General features: G+C 39.4%; 1 pseudogene; it reads left to right on the top strand.

Annotated features, from left to right (window-relative positions):
• The first annotated feature begins 5,389 nt into the window (after window positions 1-5,389).
• The window catches only part of LOC101714809 (WW domain-binding protein 11 pseudogene), a 41,328-nt pseudogene continuing 24,784 nt past the window's right edge, over window positions 5,390-21,933 (top strand).

The raw sequence follows: 21,933 nt of genomic DNA, 5'->3' as shown, positions 1-21,933 counted from the left end.
AGCAACAAAAATTAGAATTGTGGTTGCCAGTCAGGGAAGAGAAAGAAAAAAGAAGTTGCTATCCAGTAGGTATGTAGTTCTGAGAGATGAAAACAGTACAGGGATCTAGCGCACAGTTATGTGATTCAGTTCACAACTACTGTATATGTAAATGGTTCAGGTAGTAACTGTGTTACTTTTTGCTGCAACAAAAAATGACAAACACATAATTATCCACTTCTTATTCTGAAGATTATGTACATTATTTTTAAAGCTAGCCAACTATCCATTTACTGAATCCACCTTTTGTAAAGGCAGCATATTTTAGAACAAAAGAACTAGACACAATTTGATTTCAGAACTAAAGACAATATGGGGGAAAGAAAAGAAGGAAAAAAAATTTGAGAAAAGAAGAAAAAAATGAAAGCAAAGCTTTTGTAAATAGGGAAGGGTGGAGGGGTGGAAGAGAGGGAAGGAGAATGGAAAAAACAAGAACTAAGATATATCATGTACAGGTACAAATTCTCAATTATGAATGTGATCATAATGTATACCTAAAATGTACCAATAAAGTTAATTCAAAAAATAAAGAAATATTAAAATCACATGAACGCAACTACCTATTGTTCTTTTGTTATTGTTGCTTCTCAATTTGCTGAAGATGGCTAAGAAAAATCTCTGATAGTGGTTTGCTAATAATTTTTTGTACTAAAGCTTTTAAAAATTGCTAATCATTTTCAATCCAAAATCTGTGAATCTCTTTTCTTAAACTTTGGTTGTGATTTGGAAACTGCACAGGGTGTCGGGCATGTTCACAAATATTCAACTCCCCAAAGTGCTGGGAGGCAGGTGTTCATTTCATTATGGGTATCAGAAAACAGGCACTGGAAGAATAAAACAATTATGCAAAGTCACCCAGAGCCAATGACTGTGTCTGCTTGTCTTTGTACAACACAATGTCCACATCACCTTGCAAGACTTAGCTTTTCAATGCTTTCCTCACTTCCACCTCTACTGAAAAGGAGACATTTATCACTTTCTCTCTTCTTCCATCATGCAAAAGGCACTTAGTCCATCTCTAAGAGTTGCCAAAGTTCTAACAGTTTCAGCAGTGCTGAGAAGTCCAAGTTCAAAATATCCTCTGAGGTTTAAGGCAAACTCTTAGCTGGGAGCCCCTGTACAAATGAAAAGAAAGTTAAACACCTCCAACATACAACAGCACAAGATAAACATCCAGTTCCAAATAGAGAGATAGAAAGAAATGGGACCAAAGCAAGTCCAAAATCCAGCAGGGTAAGCAGTAAATCCCACAGTTCCATGTCCAGCATCTGGTACAATCTGTGGTAAAATGGGAACTCCAAAGGGCTTGGTGACTCCACCCCTACGGCACTGCCAGTGGTTGTAGCGCCTATGGCTTCTATCCTGGGCTGGCTCTGCTCCCTTCTTGCAGCTTTCCTCAGATAATCCATGTTCCTGGGTTCTCCAACCATCCTGTCACAGCAACTCTCACTGGGTACACATCTAGCACATCTGTTTCCCAGGACCAAACTCAGGGCTCCTTGAAGAGCAAAGGTATCTCTTAGCCTTTTAGAATTTCCTAAAATTAATGCTAACATCATCATGACTCAGAGCAGTACCTCAGTACGTTTTGACTGAGTAAAGGAATAAATATCTCATTTTGCAGGGAGAAATGAAATTTAAAACATAAAAGGCCAAGCTGAGGTTTAAGTTTATCCTTAGCAAAAACATAGACAGTTTTCCACCATGGCAAACCATACATCATTTTAGCAGATTCCTTATCATCTAAGAAGTGCATTCCAACATAAGTCAAAAGGGGCTTTGAAGACTTTTAGGAATCATTCAAATATTATCACCTTACCGGAAGAGGAAACAGAGGTGCAAGACAGCCAAGTGATTCATCGCTCAACTAACTAGGTGAATAATCAGAGTCACAGCACAGGAGTTCAGGCTCCTAATCTAGTCTTCCTCCTTCTTCGTCATGCCACTTCAATAATAGTTGTATCACTAGCTTATTATCTCTACCTAGAAATAATCCAGCCCTGATATTTATAATTAAATAAATATGCTCTGCCTAGGTTGAAACCCTTTGGTGTCATGTTCTTGAGTGTGATTCATGAAGAGTTATGGACACCTCTTCTAACATTCCTTGGATTAAATTAACAGTGGACATGAAAAAACCCTATGCTCAATGGACATTTTTTCTTTCTAGCATCTTTCTAGAATCTAGATCTGAAGGCAGAGGTGTTCATTTTCACATGCAGTTTGTAATCAGGTATTTGAGAGCCTGTTCTGCAGAAAAGTGGTTTCTCATCTATGTGGTAGCTAATATTTCACACACATTGGAAATTTGCTGTTATTACCAGTTAATATAATGCATTCATTCATAAGATTCCCAAATAAAATATGGGCAATGTTTGGAGTATATTTGAACCAAAAATTTATTTGCTGCTGATTAGAAATTTTAATTGAACAAGTCATTCCACATATTTTATTTGTTAAATCTGACAATTCTATTAGCTCCTAAATATTTATTGGGGATTTAGCATTTGTCAGATACTTACAATAAAGCAACAATCCAAACAGAGTAAGTTTCTGACTTCAGAGCATTTAGTCTACATAGAGAGTTTTGTTTCGGTTAAAAAGTGCATCTGAGGGGCTGGGGATTTCGCTCAGTGGTTCCACCACAGCCTCCCAAGTGCAAGGTCCCCAGTTTGATCCCTGGTACCAAAAAAATGCATCTGAAGGGGGGCAGGAACAGAAGAAAATGAGAACTAAGGTGTCCAAAGAGGGAAGCTGCTTATCACAAAAGAGGGAAGTGCCATACACATTCCATCCACACAACGTGACAGCCCTCAGGCAAATACCTGAGGAAAGAGTGCTCTGCTTGAGAGGTCAGATGGAATAGAGTGTAAAGGCCCTGGGGATCATACGATCTTGGATATTCGAGGAGTAGCGAATAGACAAATAATTGAGAGGAAAAGTGCTGGGATACGAGTTTAGAGAGGTAGTCAGGGGACCGACCGTGTAGCTATTTGTAGGTCACAGCAAAACTTTTGGAGTTTAGTCTAAGTGTTACGGAGAGCTGTTGGGTGGCTAGGACAGCAGAGTGACATCGCCTGGTTACATAGTCAAGGAGACCCAGCAGGGGGCAGGTGTCCCATCAGGAGATGGTGGTGGCTTGGACTCTATGAAGCGCGAAGTTGTCAGTCTTGGGATGACATTTGCTAATTGGTTGAGACTAGGGCATCAAAGAAAAAAGAACATGAGACACGATTCCAAGAATTTTTAGCAACTCAGTGAATTAAATGCTATTTACTAGGGTGGGGAACACTCTAGGAGAGTAGAATGTGATAAGGGTGAGAAATACATTCACTTTTAGACACTTAAAATTTGATATACATGTGCAATATTCAATGAGATAGTAGAAGTAATTCACAGTTCAGTGGAAATTCTAGGCTGGAGACATAATTTTGGTATAGTCATCACATAGGTGTTATTCAAGTTTTGAGAAGAGGCCATTGAGAGTTTGAGTACAGGTAGAGAAGAGAAGAAATTTGGGATTGAGTCCTGAGTTCTCCAATGTTTAAACATCTAGAAGAAAATGATAATACAACAAAGGAGGCTGAGTGATAGGGTTCTATGTGGCACATCTCCAAAGCCAAGTAAAGGCAGAGTTTCAAGAAGGAGAAAGGGAAAACTTCATCGTGTGCTTTTGACATGAGGGCTGAATATTGACATTGATTTTGGCACTGAGGAAGTTTTTGACAAGCTTAATAAGAGCTGTTTGACAGAATGACTCCAAGAGAGATTGGGAGAGACAGCCAAGGTAGCTTCAATAAACTTCTTCAGGGAGCTTCCCATAAAAGGAGGAACATTGAGATCTTATCAAGAGAGAGATGTGGCATCCTGGAATGATTTTTTTAATTTAAGATTAGAAATGTTTTATTTTTGCACTAGTGGGAAAAACTCATTATGCAGCCATGTCAGTGGTAATTATTCATGTAAACACCATATGCAGACACAACCAGGTGTTAGGTCCATTGCTCAAGGGGGATGGGTTGACCTCAAATAAGCACATTGAGTTCTCTGGAAAAATAATGGAAAGGAAGATGGACAGTGGGGTATGCACTCCAAAGCATGTACGTTAGTGGATTTGTTATTAGAAGGAGAAGGAAGTACTGTTTGGATTACTTCTATTTTCCCAAAGAAATCAGAAGCAAGCTCACCTACAGAGAGTCCAAGGAAAAAACAGTGGAGTGAAGACAGGAAAACAGTCCTCTCTGGAAATAGGAGAGTACTTGACTAGAAAGATGTAGTAGGATTCACATTTCAATACTTTGCCCTTATCATTAATTTTACAGGAGACAGTATATCCAAGGGTGAAGTAAATGCATGCTCCATTTTCTGAAATTGCTTGAGTGTGAAGTTCATGGTGGAAGAATTTATTACCTGTTTTGTTCACAAATAAATCACTGTACTTAGAACATTACCTGTACCTAGGAAATGCTCAACAAACATTTGGTAAATGAATTAGTGGAAGAAAAACCACTGCATCTTCAGTCTTTTTTTCAGAGTGGTCTTCTCACCCACAGACATTCACCTTCTCACCCCATCCTAGTACATTTTTACTAGCACTTTCTCAATTGATTTTTGTACTATACGGCCATTTTTAAGAAGGCATTTTGTGGTTTACTTTCATCTATTTTTAATTGGCCAAAACATCCTTTTACACTATCTAATGGAGAGTTTAAAAGCTTCGTGAACTGAAAGGCACATTTTGCCAAAATTAAATGAACTGAAAAGAGTGCAGAGTTGAGGTTGAGTTCAAAGTTTTAAGTTCCCAAGGAAAATTAGGCACAAGAGTTACAGTTTTAGTATCTCATATTCTGAAATTAACCATGTGAAATTCAAGAGTCCAGTCTGGATGAAAGGAATAAAATTTGGGGGAAAAAAACAACTATAACAACTCCTAAAAAGACTCTGAAACTAAAATCTCACTAAGTGACTTGCCTAGCGACCATGTTTTTTCATTTTCAACTTGTTTATTTACCAACAACACTAGAACTTTTTCACTAAATCCAAGCTGTTTCTAATCATTTTACAGAAACAGATAGCTCTGTGAGTTTTTGAGAACAGGAGGCCTACAACTCTTTAACCACTGGGAACATTAATCTTCTTACTCTATAAAGTGGATTAGTAACCATGTGAAAATATATAATTTGGCACATGAACACAGAAATGCAAATACAACTTGAAATGCAGAATTTTGCTTGTTAAGGTGAAAAACATCCCTATACATATAGGTTTTCCATACTTTATGATTATTTTCTCAGGATAAATTCTTTAGCATGAGACAACTGGTAAAAAGCTGTGAGCAGGAGGTTCCAATATGGCAGAGACTGGGTGCCTGACGGACAGGCAGAGGTGAAGCAAAAGAGGCCGGGAATCCTCTGCTCCCTCCCCCTACCAGTCCTGGGAGCCCAGCAGAAGTAATTTTTTTACAAATAAGTAGACCATGTAGCTTATCAAAATGTGGTAGAGACCAGCATTGTTCACTGAGTGGGAAATTTATGAATCCTACAGACCAAGCTCAAAAGGAAGCCCAGAAGAGAGAGTTGAAGAAGAACAAAAAAAAGGCACATGATGGTTCAAGCTGCAGTTTTGAAGATGAAACATCCCAAGAGATTATCTGTGACATGGAGAAATTGGATGAAATGAGTTTAACCCAGTGCAACAATCACAGTGAAATGAGAAAGTCCTGACAAACAAACACAAAAAGCTTTGTGAAACCTTTGAACATATCCTAAAATAATGAAAAAGAGAATCCAGGTATTTATAAAGAACTGAGAAAGATAGAAATAGAGTATGAACAGAATAGGGCTCAACTTAGCCAATATCTTGATGATGTCAAGAATGCTCAGCATGTGGAAGTACAGTATCCTTTGGCAGATACGCTGCATGCCTCCTCCAACATCTTAATACAGGACATTCTACTTCCCAGGCCTAGCTATCTCCATCCTTGAGAAACCTCAGCCTATGGACCTCCAACACCAGCAGTTTCTACCCTTCTTCTTCTCAGTCTTGGTGTTCCACATTTGCTCCCTGGCAGGAACCCTCCTGGTTCTCCTCCTGGTCCACCCCCTTCCCAAGTCTTGCAGATGTAAGGCCATAAAGTGAGCTTTACTCCAGATCTTCCTCCTTGTAGGAGAGATGAAGACATGTCGTACAGACCTGACCTTGCACATCTTGGTCATGATGATGATGCTTCCAGCACCAGGGAAGATGACGGCTGTGCTGAGGACCCGCATGGAGGTAAGCACGATGACAGTGACACTGGCGAATCAGGTGGAGAAAGTGAAGGGGATGAGTTTGTGCACCGTGATGATAATGAGCGAGGGAACACCGAAGAAAAAGTCAGGTCGAGTGGATGGTTTGCAGATCTGCCTGGAAAATTAAGAAAGAAGAAGAACATGAAGGAGCTGGCTCCTCTCCAAACCATGGTGCTCCGAATGGCGGGTCAGGAAATCCCTGAGGAGGGCCGGAAGTAGAGGAATTTTCAGAGGACGACGATGACGGTGATTCCGTCTGAAGCAGAAAAGCAATCACAGAAACAGCATAAAGAGGATCCTCCTTGTGAGGGCTCGCCTACTGCTTCTTCCCGGCAGCAGGCTCCCCCACAGTCTGCTCCTCCTTCTCAGATCCAAGCACCGCCCACGCCAGGACCACCCCCTCTTGGACCAGCCCCTCTCTGCCTTGACGGCCTCCTGGATCTCCTCCAGGAGCTCCCCGATTCCTGAGACCACCTGGAGGGCCGGGACCCCGAGGGCCTTTGCCACAACTTTTGCCTCCAGGACACCACCAGGCCGCCCCCTGGGGCTCCGGGGGGGGGGCTGCCTCCCGCCCTCCTCCTCCTGGGGACCCCACCAAGGTCACCACCCACTGCACTCCAGGTGCCCCTGCTGCGCCCACCTTTGTGCCCCCACTTGCACCTGGCCCACCTGGGTTCTTCCCACCAGCTCCCCTGGCGAACCCGGGGGTGTTGAGAACCCCAGGCGGATGCCAGGAGTGCGGCCACCACTGAGAAGAAAGCCACCGGCCGCAAATCCCAAGGCAGAGACCACCCGATTTGTGCCCACTGCGCTGGGGGTCCTTCGGGAGAATAGCGACCCCAAAGAGAGTCAGAGGGTGCTTCTGCTGTGCCTCTTGGCAAAGCAGCCCCCAAGTCTGGTCCCCTGCTCCTGTCTCCTGTACAAACTAAGAATGCTGTTCATGAAGCTTTCACGAAGAGATGTGAAGGCTGCTGGGAGGCTTCGGATGGCGAACAGGCTTCTGCTCGCAGCAGCGGCTCCCGGAGCAGGACACCCATTAAAACCGAAGTGAGGGTCAGGTATTTTCTAATTTCAGTTCAAGGACTATCCCAGAGTGTAGTCTTGTTTGGAATTTCCTGCGCATGAGGGAAGGTATTTTATCCAGAGACTGGTCGCCGAAGTAGGGCTGTGTTCATCCCATTTCTTCCCCTTCTTCAGTTTTTTGGAAATTTGTGACCAGGCACAACTTACTTATTTCTGTTGGCTCTCTCTTCTCGTGTGCTGTGGGCCCTGGAATGAAGATTTCTCCAAAAAAAAGAAAAGTTTATTTCATGTTACCTTTGGTGTCTCAGTTATTTTTAATATTTTCATGGAAATATGACATAATATTTTACTTGTGAAATGGATCACAATGTCATTTCCTAATTCCAAGTAGGATATGTGGGGGGGAAATGTACAATTCTTTGATTTAAATCATTTCCCTCTGGCCTAAATTTCATTTCATGGAAAAAAAATAAATAAATGTTCTACACCAAGATCATCAGTATTAATGATACCCTGTTTTGTGGGCAGAAAAGAAGCAATATTTAAAACTTAGATTTTTTTTTTTAAGGAACTACCATTTCTGCTACAGAATGAAGATTTTACTGAAAACATGGTAAAAACAGAGTTTTAGATTTTAAGGAATGGGGAACCAGAAAAAAAATCTTTTTCTTCAAGATTATCATACTGGCTTTAGGGAAATTGAGAGGTGTTACAAATTGTTTGACTTGGCTTTTTGTTCCACAGAAGTCTTATCCTCAAAGATTACATGTTTGCTCCACAACTTTGTTGAATGACAGAGGTCATTTTAAACTGTTCCTAGTCTATTAAAGCATCAGAAAAGGTTACATTCTCTTCTTTTTAATTGATGAAGTTTTTATGTGCTTCTCTATTAAAATACTAATAAGAATGCTCAAACACATCTAGCATTGATACAATTTCAAAGTTCCTTAATAACTTATTTCACCTACCTAGTAATCCTGGGAGTTGTTATTCACAAGAATTTCTACCATTTTACACTTGAGTGTACTCAAACTTAAAAAGGGCTTTGTGAGTTTTCTAGTGGCTGAGTACATATTTTAGAAACACACATACTAGCCTAAGCATGCAGTGAGGCTAGGCATGCATTACTCTCCACTGTACCCCAACTGCCTTTCATGTGAATTCCACACCATCAAAACGGGGGATACCCTAAAAGGTAGGGTAATGATGGAGAGGCTTTTATCTTCCCATAGTAAATTGCTCTGGTGGGTTTTTAGGTTTTTACTTTGAGGTCTTGTTTGTCTGCCTTTGCTTGAAAGTTATCCTTTGAGGTTAAAGCAAATCCTGCCAAAGTATTAAGCAGACCATTTCATGTTTTGTGTTTTGGTTTTGTTTTGGTTGTAGTGTAATTAATATAGGATAGCAGGTTAATCTATGATGATTCAGATGCAAGGATAGAACATAATTATGTCAGCATCAAATTAATAGTATAGTTTCAGCATAAATAATTAGTCTTTAGTATCTGGAATGTTTTTAATGTATTTCCTTGAAATCTCTGTCCAGGAGATATTTATGTTGCATGTTATATAGACTAGTTTATCATAAATGTATTTCCTAATATATTTCTAGTTTTAAAATTTTTAAGAATAAAATCAATATATTTAAGATGTCAACTGCATCTATAAGAAAGAGGAATCAGCAGTTCCGATTCTGAGTAAACATTTTGGTCATAGTTTATGTCATGGTTTCAAAAATGTTTTCCTTTGATAGGTCACTTCTTTGAAATATAAGCTAGAGCTTTGCTTTTTGCTTTGTTACACATGAGTTTCTCCTAAAATCACTTTGAAATTCACTTTAAATTTTCCTAAGCTGAATTAAGGACCACAATAATAGTCTGCCAAGGCATGGAATCAACATGAAGTCCTAGATGTTACCTAGCTTCTGTTTAACTTCAAATCTCAATGTGTATATTCTAGTTTGTGCTGTTTATTCTTAAATATAGCTGGGAAGGTTTTTTTCCATACTGGAAATAACAATTTTATAACATTCTCCTAACACTGTTTTCTTAAGAATTAAAATTTTTAATTTAAAAATTCACCGATCAATGTAAAATTGTGTGTAGCAAAATTCACCGATTCTGATGCAGGGTCTGAGAATATTCAAAAATGTATACAGTGGTATAACCACATCACAATCAAGATAGGGAAAAATGTCATCATCCCCAAAGTGTCTCTTTGCAGTCGACCCTGCCCCCGCTCCAACTCCTGGTGACCTCAGACCTGTTCTCGGCACTTACAATTTACCTTTTCCAGAAAGTCATATAATTGGGCTTATACCCCACGAAGGCTTTCAAGTATGGCTTATTTCACTCAACATAAACCATTAGAAATTCTTCTATATTGCTGTGTGAGTCAGTTGGATATTTTTTGGTTTGGTTTGGCTTGTCATTTTGTTGCTATGCAGTATTCCCTTGTATAAATGTACCACAGTTTGATTTTTCCATTGATCAGTTGAGTTGTTTGCCAGTTTGGGTAATGATAAGCAAAGCTACTTAAATGTTTCCACACAGATTCTTACATGACTCTAAAGTTTTGGGGTTTTTAGGGGGCTCTTGAGTTAATTGACTCATTTGTTAACAATTATCTATGTCATATTAATCTGTTATTTTTGAATATGCTGCTGACAATTCAAGTTCTCCCAGGGGAAACTAGTGCCCTAGTTTGGAGAACATAAGCATAGCTAAATCCATATCCAAGACAATTATACTTGGCACTTGGTTAAAATTTGGAAAGTGCTAGGGATACAAAGATACTTCTCAAAATAAAGTTAATTGTAAAGCTTTAAAATACTCAGACTAGTTAGTGTTGTTTTAATAATGATTCTCTCACAACTTACTTTGAATGCTTCTGTTGGCTACATGGGAGCACATAAGAAGATACGAAAACTTCTTAAAGTGAAAAGTCTCCTAATAACTCAAAATCTGAATGATCAGCACTGATTTTCAGTAATATTTTGAACTCTAAAAAAATAATAGTTCTTTTTACTCTGAACTGCCCGCAAGTTTACAAGTCTCCTAGGGGAAAGTTATCTTGGTCCTGGACAGACAAGTGGCAGCCCAGGAGGGAAGATGATTAAGTAGAAATGGAGTTCAGAGTCTGGAACTGTAGGAAAGACGGGGGGATGGAGGTCGGGGAATGTAAGGGGAGAATTTACCGTGCCTGGAAGGAAATATAGAACATTTCATCCAAAGTTTCCGGCTTCTTCAGTAAGAGTTTCCTTGGCCTGTGAAGGCAATACACAAGGGCTCTCACGTTCTTTTTTCTCTCCTTGTGTGGCTCTAATGTGTCACAATATCGCCCAAGATAATTAGAGAACCCTTTAACACCCAAATGTGGTTGTCTGTGTACCCAAAGCACAACATGAAGTGTCAGCTTCTAAATTTGTCTGATGATATCCATGTGATCAATTACACAGGACCATTATTAAATTTGGAGAACATTAAAAGAACGATGAAGGACTAATGAACCATTTCCCAAAAAAGCCATCTGATTCCATTTGTACAAACAACTAATCAAAAGCAGATGTAGCTAAGTTTCATCTCACATACAGTTTTGCAGACAAAAAACAAAAATGTGTCTATCGTAATACCAAAGGGAATATTTTCCAAACTGTGCCCATCTACCCTATCATATAAGAAAAATGAACAGCATTCATGTAAAACTACTTTGTGCAAAAAGCACATATGTATATCTCTCCTTTTCCCATTTCTCCTTATTTTCCTGGGTTTTTTGCTTTCCTCATTTCCTCCTCATGTCTCCCTCCCCCTTTCCCATGGACACATACGAAAAGTGTGCAGTAAGTCCTAAAGGAAGCATTTATTTTTAGGCTTAGGATACTTGGTTTCCACAAATCTAATTCATAAAAAGCACAAAGCTGGGCCAGGGATTTAGCTCAGTGGTTCTACTGCCTGCCTCGCAAGCAAAAGGACCCGAGTTCGATCCCTGGTACCAAAAAAAAAAAAAAAAGGCTAACAGATATTAATTGTTGAATTTTAAATGTGGAAAAATACATATAACATAGGCAAATATTAATTATGTGTCTCACATGAGCCAGACGCTAAGAATATGGAGTCAGCATACACAGTCTTTTGGGGATCTTCTTAACTCACAGTGCTCAGAGTCGAGTAGTGGACTTGAACATGCCTAGAAACCATTTGTTTAGAAGAGCCTCTGAGGCACTTCTCTTACAGTAGTGACCTTTGATGCTGACTAAAGTTCTGCTCCCTTAAACTTCAGTTTCAATCTAATGCTTATGGCTCTCCAATGTGTCAGAGCTTCCTAAAGTGCTAAGCATAAAAGTGGAAGAAGTAGGAGGAGTACAACTCTGATCAAACTGATGGTGATGAGATAGTACAGATGAGGGCAGGCACAGAGGAGGAGCCTCACACTGCACATCAGTCTCAGATATTTAATTCCACCAAAGATAAGCACTTAGCGGTAGTAGCTGATCTCATGAAAGCCCCACATGATCCCAGGAGATTCATTTACATTCATTTTGGCATTGAGCTTTAGGGCACTGCTCTGGAGCTCGCCATGGGTTTTAATCCAGCTCCAATACTATCCTGATTATGCAACCTTAGGAAAGTTGTTTTGTGAGGTTTCTCAATATTGTCATACTTAAAACTGACATACTAATAAGACCTGTCTCTTTCCATCACTGGGACAAAATACCCAACAGTCACAATTCAAAAGAGGAGAGGTTTATTTTGGCTGACGGTTTTAGTCCACGGGCAGTTGGTTCCGAGGCAGAAATCTTGCAGTGGAAGGGCACAGTGGAGGAAAGTTGTACACAATCGCAGCCAGGAAGTGGAAAGCAAAAAGAGAAGCTGGCCCAGAGTACACCCCTCAGGGTCCCCTCCAGTGACCATGTCCAACCAGGCCCCACCTCCTAGCAGCGCATCCAGCTATGGAACTCATTCCCATGATCCAATCACCTTCCAAACACCCGAGACCGCGGAGGACATTTTAAATCTAAACCATAACAGGGTTCTTGTTAGGGCTAAGCGATGTAATATATGTAAGGTGCTTTCAGACTATATGGACCACAGAAGCATCCGTTATTGTCCGTTGTTGTGGTCACCACTATTATTTACTGCACTGAACCTTAGGAGATCAAACATTGAGAAAGTATTTCATCCTACATGGCAAAAATGAATCTCATTTGAGCTGAAAGGAAAATGCTCCCTGTTCCTGAAAAATCATTTTATGTACAATTTTTGGCTCAAGTAAAGTCAGATAATATATACACTAGGGTCCCTATTGCATAAATAAGGAAAGAGACATAGCCGAAATGAGTAGCTGATGGTCCTTCAAGAAGTCAATCCTGGGTTCAGAGCCTTCTTATTCTTTCATATTGTCTGAGTACCACTTGCCAGTCTGGTCTTCCTGGAGGTGTCTGCTGACATCTCTGTGGTGGGATAAAGTTCTTTAAGTTTGTGTTCTAAAATGTTGTGACATTTCTTCTAGTTAATAGCATTTAGAAACATTAAAACCAAAAGGTCATCCTTACAATCCAAAGACCGGAACAACTTTCTAAATAAACCTTTGGAGCAATTTCTTAAAGTTTGGTTGGACATAAATCTCTGAAAACCTATTGAAACTACTGACTTTTTTGTCCATAAAAAAAATGCATTGGTGAATCTGCATATAATTTCAGGGCATTTGTGTGGATTTCCCCTGAGTTCATCAGAGTATCTTTGAAGCACAATTAAGAACCTTTGATTTAAAGGCCTTAGCAAGATGCAACTTTCTAAACAAGCAAGGTACACTTTTTTAAAATAAGACTGCATGCTATCTTTCTAAATATGCTGAGCAGAAAAGACTGCCAATAGAAAATATCCACTTTATCCCCCTCAGAACTGAGCAACAATTATCATCATGGATATGATGTGTCTGTTTCCTAATCTGAAAGCTCAACAACTTACGTCTTCCTGTAATTACTCTGAAACTGACCTTTGTCTAATTGCAAAATCTGTCTCAAAGTCAACTTACTTCTTCTACTCTTCGGACAGGTTCGGGAATATTTGATTAAAATTTCCACATTAAGTCTTACTGCATTCCTTTCTAAATTAACACATACTAATTGTACATATGTGTGATACCCTTGATTAACATATTTATTAACACCTCTTTACATTTTGTGACATATCACTAGAAGTTTAAATGGGAATAAACACAGTCACTCATTGGAGGGAATCAAAAACCTGGTCCCTCTCCGTAGTCTACAAAACTTCAGCTTTCCTGGGTGAGTTAAAAACCAAGGATGTAGATGAGAGGTGTACAGTCCAAGATGGCTTAAAATCCCTGATTATTTAATCCCAATCCCTTATTTTTTACTTATTCTATCTTCTTTTCAGTCATTACCAGAATCTTTGAAGAACTGCATGAAAGTTTTCCTTTTTCCCTACGTCTGTATCAACTGTGTTAGAATGGGGAGGACTTGACAAGAGCTTTTTTAGTAGGTAGTTGATTTACTAGAACACAAAATTGATTTACCATAAAATTGTTTTCATCCAACACCTTTAACTGCCCTGGTACATGAACCATCAGGCTCCTATCGAGTTAAAATGCTGCGCATATTCCACCTGTCAGCCCATGCCTTTTAAAGATTGCCGCATTAACAGTATTTGCTGATTTTTATTGACAGTAGAGGAAGGACAGATCGTTTCATCACAAATTTTATTCTAAGGATTCAAAATCTTCACAATGCACATCAAACACCTTAGATACAAATAGAACCGGCATCAGACTTTACACAGCAGTATTAGGTGTTTGTTCAGCGTTTCTCTTCCAGAACGATGGGAATGGTGCTGCTTCTCTCCTAACATTGAGGATGATCTCTGTCATTTTTACTTTCTCCTGGAGTAAGTATGGTTTTACCTTTCCCACAGCCTCGGGGGTCAATGAATACCCTTCAGTAAGGATAGCAGCTTAGAAACACTGAGTTGCTGTGCAGCTGAACTCCAGCATCCCAAGGTTGCCCTGCCATCAAACAAAAAAATTCATAGTAACTTTAATGCACATAATCTAACTCCCTAAAATAACTTCCAAGAAACCCTTCTAACATACTGCCTAATGAGCAGCAGTACCACCTTTTCTTTGGACACACGAATTCAGGCAGTATTTGCCTCCATCCATCTACAATAATCTTAAGGAAGGCTATTAATTAATACCTAGGTACTGAAGGAGGTTGAATAACTTACTAACAACTGGCTCTAAAAAAAAAACCTTACAAATTATCAAGCATTTGATTAACTGAAGAACTCAGTCATACCTTAGGCAAATGATAGAGCCATCAGTTGCACAGCAACAAATTGAGGTTACCAAGAAGAGATGAGAAGGGAGGAATATTTACACTCAATGGCAGCCTGCACTGGCTGCATTCGGGCCAGATGGGAAGTCATCCTCCAAGGGTCATTCGCCACTTATAAAGAGAACAAATGTCCATCTACTCTTACCAGTGAGAGAGGACATTCCTGGAGGTCAGCTGTCAGGACAGTGCTGGACCTCTTGGCAACAAGAGCGCTGCATATCAAATTTGGCTCTTCTAAGTCTGAAAAGGGCTTTCAGGGTTTACTTGAATGTCTACAGAAAGACGTGGACACTGCCTTGGGATCAAGTCATTGAAAATATATACAGTACTGCTCTACAGCTGGCAATGTGACTTCAGGAAGGGATTCAATGAATACAAAAGGAAAAGCAGAATGAGAGTTTGGTTAGAGAAAGTCTTTTCCAACCACAATTTCTATATAAATATAAACGAATGAATGGAATGACACAAGGCTTTGCAGTCTCTAAATCCCAGCCATTGCCCACACTGCGTCGGAAATGAGAACTTCAGGCAATAAGTAATGTGAGACTAGGATCAATCCTCCTCCCCCCTTGTGCAGCTGGCACAATTAACACCTCTCTTTCCGAACACCTTGGCTTTTGCACCTGTCGCTGCCCCTGATGGTTATCACAACAGAGCGCCTTTCCTTCCTCCAATAAAAACTCTCCTGACCTATGTCCCCGGGCCCGCTTCCCTCTTCCTAAGGTTAAAATAAGCAAGGATTTCTTAAGGGTTAGAAACACCCCAACCTAGATCATCAGCACTTCCTTTGTGTACAGGAAGCACAAACCTTTTCCTTCTCATCACATCAACTGCTGGTCTCTCCTTGGTAAAGGATGCTGTGTGCACCTCCATTTCTGCATAATTTTTAATAAACTTTATTTTTTAGAGAACTTTTAGGTCACAGCAAAATTGAGCCACTGAGCAGAAAATACAAAGTTTTCCTATACCCACATTTATGCATAAATTTTATGTAAGTGGACTCATTCATAAAGCAAATCCATTTGAGCCACTTTTTCCTTACTCTAAAGATTCCAGACCTCTCTCTCTCAAATATTTTCTTTATTTTGTTGGAAGTGTATCTTATCTGTAACATTGGGCTAAATGATTTTGGGAGAATTAAATAATTTGCCATTAAAATCCAGAAAAACAATAACTATAATGGTATAAATTCCTCGACAAGAATGTAACTATTATGTATTGCAAACATATACTAATTTAAAGAGAAATTACTTAAAAACTCCTGAGTTTTATTAAATAAATAAGTGAAACCAGCAAGGTGGATATGAATTAATATCTTTTCCATCTCAACCTAAATGTAATTGAAACACTCACCCACATTGTAGTATCCACATTGATTTCTGCCCTTGAGTTTGCATATTAATCAGTAAGTGATGAACGGCAGTGGTGGTAATGATGGCGATGCTATTTACCATAGCACAGTAAATCAACCAAAAGAAAGAGGAATACAATTTAATTATAACAGAATTTCATAAAACCTAGACAAAAATGTTTAGAGGTCTGGCATGAGTTAGATAAATTAAAAAGCCAAATCCAATACATCAGATTGCCAAACTCTACTCTCAGTTTGTCTCGAGCTACATTATTTTCTACGTTGATAAAATTAACCATACCTGTACCCAACTTCCACTTGCCTTGGGCCAATGTAAACACAGCCTATGGGTCTAGAGACATAGCTCCAGGTTACTTTTTAGTAAGTTGACCTGGGAAGCAAGACTGGGGACATGACCAGGAAGCCAGAAGGTCTTCATTGTTTTTCCAGAAAGCTCAGTCTCATTATTGCTGATTCCAGATCTGGAAACTAGAACTATAATCGCATCAACCATAGAAGCATCCCACAGTCCCGAGAATCAATTTAAGAACACTAGAAAACTCTTGGAAAAATCTCTCTTCAGGGAGCTTTTGTGAGTTTGACCTACAAAATTATCTCCCTGTGTGAAATAAAAGGGATTAATCGTCTAAAAGGGTTTCTTTAGAGTATGGTGTAGTCAGTCTCTTCTGGAAATAAACCAAGACCAACCAGATGAGAACAAGAAAATTAATTGCAACAAGAAAATAATTTACTCAGAGCTTGCTGTTGCAAAGGAATTCACCACCATCACTTGGGCTTTGGCAAAGACTTGCAGGCAGGCAGTGGGTGGGAGGCTGTGTGGTGGAGGAAAGAGGAGTCAGCTGCACCCTTATTAGAGGCTCCTGACTCCAGAAGCTGGAGGCAGGAGATGTGGGAGGTGGCTTAGACACACACTAACTAGAAGTGGACATAGGATTGGCTAGAGGAGCATATTTGGGTTTATGTGATAGGCTGTATGCTGAAAGTGAAGATAACAACTACAAAAGCTAAGATCTAGTGATCAAGCCCAGGAAATTTGGACCAATTGTTTCAGAAGTTAGTGTTTACTTCCTGCAGGTCTGATTCATAGCAGACTGACTGGCTTCCATGTTTTATTGGGCTGTTTGTGGTAGAGGACTAACTTGTTTTTTGGATGCTATTGTGAAAGGAATTATTTGCCCTATTTCTCTCACAGTGAGTCTGTCATTGGTGTAGAGGAAAGCTATTGATTTTTGTGTGTTGACCTTGTAACCAGCTACTTGACTGAATTTGGTTATTAAGTCTAGAAGACTTTTGGTGGAGTTCTTGGGGTCTTCTATATAGAGTATCATGTCATCTGCAAATAATGACAATTTGACTTCTTCATTTCCTATCTTTATTCCTTTTATTTCTTTCTCTTGTCTAATTGCCATGGTTAATGTTTCCAGAACTATATTGAACAAGAGTGGTGATAGTGGACATCCTTGTCTTGTTCTTGATTTTAGTGTGAAGGATTTCAGTTTTTGACCATTTAGTATGATGTTGGCTGTTGGTTTTTCATAGATGGCTTCTATCAGTTTGAGGTAGAGACTATCTATTCCAATTTTTTGTAGGGTTTTTATCATAAATGCATGTTGGATTTTGTCAAATGCTTTTTCTGCATCTATGGAGATAATCATTTGGTTTTTGTCCTTGGCTCTATTATTATAGTGTATTACACTAATTGATTTGCGTATGTTGAACCATCCCTGCACCCCTGGGATGAATCCCACTTGGTCAGGGTGTATGATCTTCTTGATGATCTTCTGCATTCTGTTTGCCAGTATCTTCTTAAGGATTTTTTCATCTATGTTCATTAGTGAGATTGGCCTATAGTTCTCTTTTTCAGTTGGGTCTTTCTCTGCTTTGGGGATCAAGGTGATGCTTGCTTCCAGGAATGAGTGGTCAGATGGCTGCAGGTTGAGGGTTGAAGTTCTATGTTCATACATAACAATACATATGTTGTCTGTCTATATATTCAGCCCCTCACTCTGAATATATTTTCCCAAAAAGAACATACTTATATACATTACAATAAAGGACTGTAAAGGAATATATTATATCATAAACTTCATCAAAATTCTATGTCCAAATTTGTACTTGCTGGTCATTTTAATGTTTCTATTAGAGGAAGGAAGGTGGATGAGAAAAAACCTGCTCCCTTCAGTGTCCAATGAGAAATTATAGTGATATTTGTTAGTTCTGTTACTGCTGTGCTACAACAAGAAAGATAGCCAAAGATACAGTAACTCAAACAAAATTGAAGTGTTTATATTTCATAATAATGTAGCAATTGCGAGATCATCCAAGACATATCTTCATCATAGTCATCAATCTTTTATCTAGCTAAGAGGAGCCTTTGCTTTATTAGCCTTTCATGACTCAAGTTCTTTCCTTATTGTTGATTATACTTACTGTTATTACATAGCATTGTAAGTTGTTCCCTCACTTGCACAGTTGTACCTGACTCAGTACCATTACTATCTGCATTCCAGCCCACAGAAATGGAAAGAGAAGTAAAGGAACATGCTTCATTTAAGAATATGGAATGATACCATCCTTCTTTTATTTTTCTTTCTACTTATATTTCAGATTTCTCATACAAGAGAAACCATGTGATATTTTTCTATGTCTGCCTTATTTCATTTAACATTATGATCTCAAATTCTATCCATTTTCCTGCAAATAACACGATTGCATTCTTCTTTGTGGCTGAATAATATTCCATTGTGTGTATATACCACATTTCTTTTATGCATTCATCTGTTGATGTGCATCTAGGCTGTTTCTGGAGGTCAGCTACTATGAACTCTGCTGCTATAAACATGGGTGAAAATGTCATCATAGAAGAATGTCTTAACTCTTTCAATAATATTTGCCGGAGAGGTACACTTGAGTCCAACAGAATTTCTATTTTCATTTTTTTAGGAATTTCCATACTGATTCCCAGAGTGGTTGTACTAGTTTACATTCCCACCAGCAATATAGGAAGGTTCTTTTTCCCCACATCCTCACCAAGCATTCGTTATTCTTGATGATACACATTCTGACAAGGGTAAGATGAAATATCAGAGTTGTTTTTGGTTTTCATTTCTCTAATGGCTAAAGACAATGAACATTCATTTTTTTCATGTATTTATTGGCCATTTGTTCTTCTTGTGGGAAGTGTCTATTCATTTCATTTGCCCATTTTTTGAATTGGATCATGTGTTTGGGGGAAGGGTAAATTTTTTTGAGTTCTTTGTGTATTCTAGATATTATTCCTCTTTCTGAGGGGTACCAGGCAATAATTTTTCCCCACTCTGTAAGTTCTCTTCACTCTGTAGGTTGTTTCATTTGCTGTACAAAAGCTTTTTAATGTGATGTAAAGAAATCCCTCATGTTGATCCTTGGTATTATTTTCTGTGCTTTGGGAATTCTGTTCAGGAAGTCCTTGACTGACCCTAGGGCTTCAAGTGTTTCCTTTATATTATTTTCCAGCAGTATTAAAGTTTCTATTTTTATATTTACATTTTTATCTATTTTTATTTGGTTTGGGTACATGGTAAGAAATAGGGATCCAGTTTCATTCTCTGGCCTGGGATAACCAGTTTCCCACCCCCATTTGTTGAAGGTTCATGGGGTTGATTCTGTACCCTCTGCTCTATTTTACTGGTCTACAGGATGTGATTGAAAAATATGGTGAATGTTTAAATCTTTAAACATTCATACACTAAAAGACATATTGCCACAAATCCCCCTGTACTTCCCTCACTTTAAACACACTCACCCCATCATTCTTGCCCCTTTCTGAAGCAGCTCTGGGGTCCTCTTTCCTGAGTGTCTCTAGTTGTGCTGTCCGGGCTGCTGCAAGGTCCTGAATCCATTCAAACATTTATCTTTCATGGCTATTTTGGTTATTTTGGTTATTTTGACTTTAGGGAAGAGACAGAATTTTCACAGTGCCAGATTCAGCCAATGGCATGGATAAGACACACTGGAATATTTTTGCAAAACTGCCTTTCTCCATTGGATGGTGCTGGGTAGCAGCATCCACTGTACATCTACTCATACCTCTTAAAGACACTCAAGAAAGAGGACTTTCACAACTGCTTCCCAGTGATGAGATAAGGGTGCTTGAAGGAAGAAAGAGCATTTGAGGAGGGATGAATGGCAATGTGTCTTTTACTGTAATAATTTTTAAAATTTAAACATTTACAGTGTATTGTCAGGACTGTGCTCTTTTCATTACTACAGATTTAGAGGGTAACCTGAAATTCAGAATTGTGATGTCTCCCACTTTGCTTTTTGTGCTCAAGATGACTTTAGCTTTCCTGGGTCTCTTCTGGCTCCATATACATTTTAGGATTGCTTTTTGTAGTTCAGTGAAGAATGTTGTTGATATTTTGATATGAACTACATGAAGTCTATATATTGCTTTTGGTAATATGACCATTTTGACAATGTTGATTCTGCCTACCTGGGAACAATGGATATTTTTCCATTTTCTAATGTCCTCTTCAATCTCTTTCTTCAAAGTGCCATAGTTTTTGTTATAGAGGTCTTTCTCCCCTTGGTTAGGTTTAGCTATAGGTATTTAATTGTTTCGAAGCTACTGTGAATGGGATTGTTTTCCAGATTTCTCTTATGGATAATTGCCTCGTAAAAGTCCTGCCTCTTAACACTATTCCAACAGCAATGAAAATGCAACACTGATTTTTGGGGGACAAACATGTAAACCACAGCAAGTCACTCAACTTGGCTGCATGTTAGAATCTCCTAGCAAGTTTTAGAAATATACCCATGTCGTTGCTTCTTGGCCTTTTGGCTGAGATCAAGCGTAAAATATACCCCTGCCTGGGCTACATCTCAATCAGGTTACATCCAGTCTCTGGGGGTGAGCTCAGGCCTCTGTAGTTTTCAAAAGCTCACAAGAAATTCTGATACACAGGCAAGATAAAAAAAAACTCCTAATTATGTCAACAAGCACAAAGAAATTCACACTTGCTTGCATACCTGATCCATATCCTAGCCCTAGCTCTATGATGGATTGCTATGCAGCTGTTAGCAAGTTACCTAACCTCCTGGGTTACGTTTTCTCAAAATTAAAGGTTTGGCAATTATTGCTGGAATAGTCAGTAACCCTTTTCCTGAGGGATGGACCACATGCAGATTATTCTAAATGCTCGTGCATTCTTCTGACCGTCTTAACCTGGATTTTCCTGCTCCTCATTGGAAAACCAGGGCCCTGTGTTTCTGTGAGGCCCAACATTCCATCACTCCCATCGCTGTACACGGCTATGGCATTAGAGTGTCTTCCGAGGTGGCTCACATCACAGAGCAGAGTCACAAGAAACCGAACACGGGAAAGCATGTGATGTCGCAGTGGAGAGAAACTAAATAAGGGAAATTGCTTTACTGAGACTCAGCACGTTTAATCTATTGCTAGTACATTTTGCTTCTGGATCTGGGCACCACGGAAAGGCTTTCCCTGTCTCATTTACACACATCTGAGTTGTCCAGATGTTTCATGGAATAGAGTCAGAGAGCAGGAGAGGCTTGAAATGCTAGTTTGGAGGCCACTTCCTCTGAAAAACTGTTCCTCCTTCTCTGGTACCCTTAGTCCTTCTTGCTGTCTAAGCTCAGGTGACTTTCTTCACGCTTTCCTCATAGAATTTACCTTCTGTCCTGTGTCCCAGCTGCATCCAACACCTCCAGGGGACCGTCAAAAGCAGATAGCCTGTGCCAATCAGTTTTGCACTCTGTGTAGACCCTTGCTCCGTTCATTCCTATATTCGTTTAGCTAATGTTTCATCTGGGTGTGGTGGTGCATGCCTGTGATCCCAGCACTCTAGGAGCCTAAGG

The sequence above is a fragment of the Heterocephalus glaber genome, unplaced genomic scaffold, assembly GCF_053883595.1.
Source record: "Heterocephalus glaber isolate CG9 unplaced genomic scaffold, H.glaber_assembly_v1.0 deba00001442, whole genome shotgun sequence".
In the NCBI taxonomy this organism is placed as follows: Eukaryota; Metazoa; Chordata; class Mammalia; order Rodentia; family Bathyergidae; genus Heterocephalus; species Heterocephalus glaber.
This window is presented reverse-complemented; position numbering and strand designations above follow the sequence as displayed.